The 5558-nt window shown below is 41.3% G+C and overlaps 1 pseudogene; it reads right to left on the reverse strand.

The window, feature by feature from the left end:
* Nucleotides 1–532: 532 nt before the first annotated feature.
* Nucleotides 533–2709, reverse strand: LOC148694382 (uncharacterized; annotated as a pseudogene).
* Between the last annotated feature and the right edge of the window lie 2849 nt (nt 2710–5558).

Here is a 5558-nt window from a genome sequence, read left to right on the forward strand (position 1 = left end):
CACCTCGGCTTGGCCATTGGTTTGGGGATGGTAAGGTGTTGAAACCTTATGTGTGACTTGATATTTCTTGAGCAAGGCCTCTATGGTGCGATTACAAAAGTGAGAGCCTCCATCACTAATAAGCACTCTAGGCATCCCAAATCTAGCAAAAATGTTAGTCTTTATAAAATCTACAACAACTCTAGAATCATTAGTCCGGGTGGCCTTGGCTTCCACCCATTTGGAAACATAATCCACCGCAAGCAAAATATAAGTAAAACCAAACGAAGATGGGAAAGGGCCCATGAAATCAATGCCCCAAACATCAAAAATTTCAACATTAAAGATGGGTGTTTGCGGCATTTGGTCCCTTGCACCTATATTTCCCATTCGTTGACAACGATCACAAGTTAAACAAAAAGTTCTAGCATCTTTAAAGATCGTAGGCCAATAAAAACCACATTCTAACACTTTAAGGGCAGTGCGTTGTGTGCCAAAATATCCACCACATGCATAAGTATGACAAAAGGTTAGAATCGAATTAAACTCACAATCATGCACACAACAACGCATAATCTGATCTGCATAAAACTTCCACAAATATGGGTCATCCCATACATAAAACCGTGCCTCTTTCTTTAATTTATCACTTTGGTGTCTAGCTAGGGTACTTGGAACACGTTTTGACACCAAAAAATTGACCAAATCGGCATACCAAGGTTCACATACCTTAATGGACAACAATTGCTCATCAGGGAATGTCTCTTGGATGGGTAAAGAGTCCTCATTGCACACCGAACGACTTAGATGGTCAGCAACCACGTTCTCACTCCCCTTCTTGTCTCGAATTTCAATGTCAAACTCTTAGAGAAGAAGCATCCATCGAATGAGCCTTGGTTTGGCCTCCTTTTTGGTGAATAAGTACCTTAGAGCTGCATGGTCAGAATATACAATCACTTTAGTACCAAGTAAATATGAACGAAACTTATCTAAGGCAAACACAACGGCAAGAAGTTCTTTTTCAGTGGTAGAGTAATTTAATTAAGCATCATTTAAGGTCCGGGAAGCATAATATATGACGTGTGGTTGCTTATTCTTCCTTTGGCCCAAAACAGCCCCTATTGCATAATCTGATGCATCACACATTAGCTCAAAAGGAAACGTCCAATCTGGTGGAATGATGATGGGTGCGTGGTAAGCATGTCTTTGAGATGCTTGAATGCCTTCTCATACTCTTCGTTGAACTCAAACGCCACTTCCTTTTGTAGGAGACGGCATAGGGGTTGTGCAATCTTGGAGAAATCCTTGATAAATCGCCTATAGAATCCTACATGGCTAAGAAAAGAACGAACCTCTCTAACCGAAGTAGGAGTGGGTAAGTAACGTACAAGATCTATTTTAGACTTATCAACTTCAATGCCTTTTTCAGAGATGATATGACCCAAAACTATGCCTTGTTTAACCATAAAATGACATTTTTCCCAATTCAAAACAAGGTTAGTTTCCATGCATCTTTTCAAGATTAAAGTAAGATTATGCAAACAATCATCAAATGAGTCTCCAAACACACTAAAATTGTCCATAAATACTTCAATTATTTTCTCAACATAATCAGAGAATATACTTACCATGCATCGTTGGAAAGTGGCCAGTGCATTTCATAAACCAAATGGCATACGACGATATGCAAAAGTACCAAATGGACAAGTAAAGGTGGTCTTTTCTTGATCATCCGGTGCTATGACAATTTGATTATAACCCGAATAACCATCAAGAAAACAATAAAAAGAATGACCGGCTAACCTTTCAAGCATTTGATCGATGAATGGCAAAGGAAAGTGATATTTCCTCGTTGCGGCATTTAGCTTCCTATAGTCAATGCACACTCTCCAACCGATTTGAATGCGTGTAAGCACAAGTTCATCTTCTTCATTCTTCACCACCGTGACTCCGGACTTCTTGGGAACTACTTGGACTGGATAGATGACGCCACAATCAAGTAGTTTGATGATTTCCCATTGGTGGGTTGAGTCGACGTTGGGCTTCCCTTGATGTTTTGGCGCCTTCTTCCATGAGAATACGATGCATGCACGTGGTAGGGCTTATGCCCTTGATATCGGCCAAAGTCCACCCAATGGCCGTCTTGTGCTCTTTGAGAACCCTCACCAATTTCGCCTCCTCTTGTGCCATGAGTGATGATGCCACAATGACGGGCAATGTGTCTTGCTCGCCCAAGAACACATACTTCAAGTGATTTGGCAACGGTTTGAGCTCAAGAGTAGGTGGTTGTTCTATAGAAGGAAGCAACTTATTAGTTGAAATCGGAATTGAAATTGGACTAGGGGACTTACCTTGGAGCCATGGCAATGACTCTAGGGCTGCCACGGTCTCAATTACTTCCTCCTCAAAGGCCATGGCATAGGATGGCAATTGTGTGTTGTGGGTTGCTATGGTGGTAGCCATGGGATCCTTCACTTCTATGCCATTTGTAATGACCGTTTCAAGTGCATCTCCATGCATTTGATCAAGGTGTGCCTGCACCAAAGAATCAAGAATATCAATAGAGAAACATGAGTGATCATCATTAGGAAATTTCATAGTTTCAGAAATATTAAAATCAATCACTTCCCCATCAAATTCGATAGTTAAAGTGCCTTTGAACACGTCAATCTTAGTTTGGGCCGTCTTCATGAATGGCCTCCCAAGAAGAAGCGGCAAGGATGGAGCATGGGTGGTTTATTCCATTTCAAGAACGTAGAAATCCGCCGGAAAGATCAAATTATTCACCTGCACTAAGACATCTTCCAATGCGCCCTTTGGGTAGGCATTAGATCTATCGGCCAACTGAATAATCACACCATCATGTTTCAATTCACCAAGGTTCATTGAAGCATAAATAGAGTATGGCATGACGTTAATTGAAGCTCCTAAGTCTAACATAGCATGTTCAAACTTCGTTTGGCCAATAATACAAGGAATTGTAAAGCTACCTGGATCTTTGCACTTTGGTGGTAACTTTCTTTGTAAAACAGCGGAAACGTTTTCACTTACCCTTACTACCTCTTTATGTGAAGCCCTCTTCCTTGTAGTGCATAATTCCTTCAAGAACTTGGCGTATTTGGGCACTTGCTTTATGGCATCTAGGAGCGTGATATTGACTTGAACTTTCCTAAACTTCTCAAGAATGTCTTTCTCATGCTCCTCCTTCTTTGTTTGCAAAAATCTGTGAGGAAAAGGAACATTGGGTGGAACGGGGTTAGAATTAATCGAATTTGAGCCCAACTTACCTTTGGTGGCCGAATGGGGTGGAATGGATGAGTTGTGGTCCCTAGGTGCCTGCGGCAAAGGTGGTTGTATCCTTGCCGTGGGCATGCTTGCAGCCTCCTCTTCATGTTGCAACATCTCTTCTTCATTAGGATTTGTTTTGGGTGGTGTGGATGTAGTGCCAACTTCTTTTCCATTCCTCAAAGTAATTGCTTTGGCAGATTCGAACCCTCCCTTTGGATTGACAATGGTTGAGCTTGGGAGCTTGCCTTGGTCTAGGAATTGCCCTACAACCTCCGCAATCTGCCCCATTTGTTTCTCTAATTGGTCCACCCTTTTGTTTTGATGTTCTTGCCCCTGAGACAAATTGGTAAGTAACTTAAGAATTGCAGCATTTTCTAAAGACGTACCTTGATGGTTTTGGGCGGCTGGGGTGTGGTTTGAATCTTGGCCATGGGTTTTGGTGTAAAACCCCAGGGGTTGCTACCTAAAGCCTCCTTGTTGGTGAGGTTGTTGAGGCTCCCTCCACTTGAAGTTTGGATGGTCTCTCCAACTCGGATTGTATGTATTGGAATATGGATCATTCCTTGGCTGATTTTGGCTTGGAAATCCAATGGCGTTTGCACTTTCCCATCCCCCATTCTCAATCAATTGAGGGCACTTTTCCGAATGATGCCATTGAATAGAACATACGCCACATACAATTGGACCTTGTATCTTCATTCCTTCGGCCATCTGAGACACAAGAGAAGTAAGATTAGCTAATTGAGTTTGAATGTCGGATTGAGAACTTACCTCATGCACTTGTTGCCGTGGGGGGTCCTTTTGCCCAATTCCTTCGTATTGTTGTGCATTGAGAGCCCGGTTTGCAATGAGGTTCTTGGCAGACATCAAAAGTTTTATCCACCAACGCACCTCCCGCTGAGGCATCAAGCATTTGCCTTTCAATGGGAAGAAGACCTTCATAGAAGTATTGAAGAAAAAGCTCCTCCTTCATTTGATGTTGAGGACACGATGCAACAAGGGCTTTAAAACGCTCATAGTACGTAGGAAAAGACTCCCCTTGACTTTGTTGGATTTCGCTAATCTTCTTTCTCAAGAGAATGACTCTTGAAGTAGGAAATAACTTTTCAAGAAACGCCCTCTTCATGCTCTCCCAAGAAGTGACCGTTCCGGGTGCTAACTCGAATAACCAATCCTTGGCCTTCTCCAATAGTGAGAACGGGAAAGCCTTCATCTTCAAAATACTACTATCAACGTTGATTGGAGTCATACTTGAACACACCACCTCGAACTCCTTCAAATGCTTGTTGGGATCCTCCATGGACAGTCCATGGAATTTTGGAATGTGGTGCAACAAACTTGACTTTAATTCAAATTCGTCAGTTTTGTCTTGAGCAGCCCTTGGGTATTGGATGCACAAGGGTGTGGCATTGTCCATTCCCGAAGCGGAAACCTCCTTGATTGTACGGTTGTCCGCTGCCATGGTTTGGACCTCTTCTTCCTCCCTTGCCGTGTGTTCTTCTTCCTCCTCAAGATTGGAAGCCGAACTAGAACTTGATGGGTAAAGTTCTGGGTTCTTCTTCTTCTTTCTCAAAGTGCGCTCAAAATCGTTGTCAAAATCCAAGATGTTTGCACTAATAGGTTGAGAGCTACGAGTCAAAAACTAGTACCTACAAACAAGAAAAGAAATAAGGTCAGTAGCTAAAACAAAAAGATATGAAAAATAAACAAAAAGAAACAACGGGGGATTAGCAAAGTTGCTAATCCCCGGCAACGGCGCCAAAAATTTGATGTGATAAAAGATAGCACACAAATTAAACCCTCTTTTTGACAATTGTAGTATAGATATAAGTAGGGATCGTTCTAGGCCGGGGATTAGGAGGGATTGCTAATCTAATGAAAATTGACTCAAAGATGTAAAAATATGCTTTAAAACACTTAAATACACTCAAAAGACTAACTAAACTTGTATGACTCAAAACAACCTTTAAAGACTCAAAACAATAAAAAAGACTCAATTTAGACTCTAAGACTCAATTTGGACGAAAATATAATTAGTTTTGACTCAAAAGACTCAAAAAGACACTTTTGGACAAATTTAGAGCAAGTAAGAAAGGGGGGGTTTGATTTTGGACGAATTGAAAAGAAAACAAGTAACTTAAAACTTTAAAACAGATTTTGGACGAATTTTAGAAAAACCAATGGATGATGAACTAGCCAAGGGATACTTCTCCACACATGATACATTCAAACATAAGTTGATTTCCAGTTGCTTTTCCGATAAACCATGAACCTCAATACCCCAGATTAAC

The sequence above is a fragment of the Pyrus communis genome, chromosome 9, assembly GCF_041283825.1.
Source record: "Pyrus communis isolate YQ-2024b chromosome 9, ASM4128382v1, whole genome shotgun sequence".
Classification (NCBI taxonomy): domain Eukaryota; kingdom Viridiplantae; phylum Streptophyta; class Magnoliopsida; order Rosales; family Rosaceae; genus Pyrus; species Pyrus communis.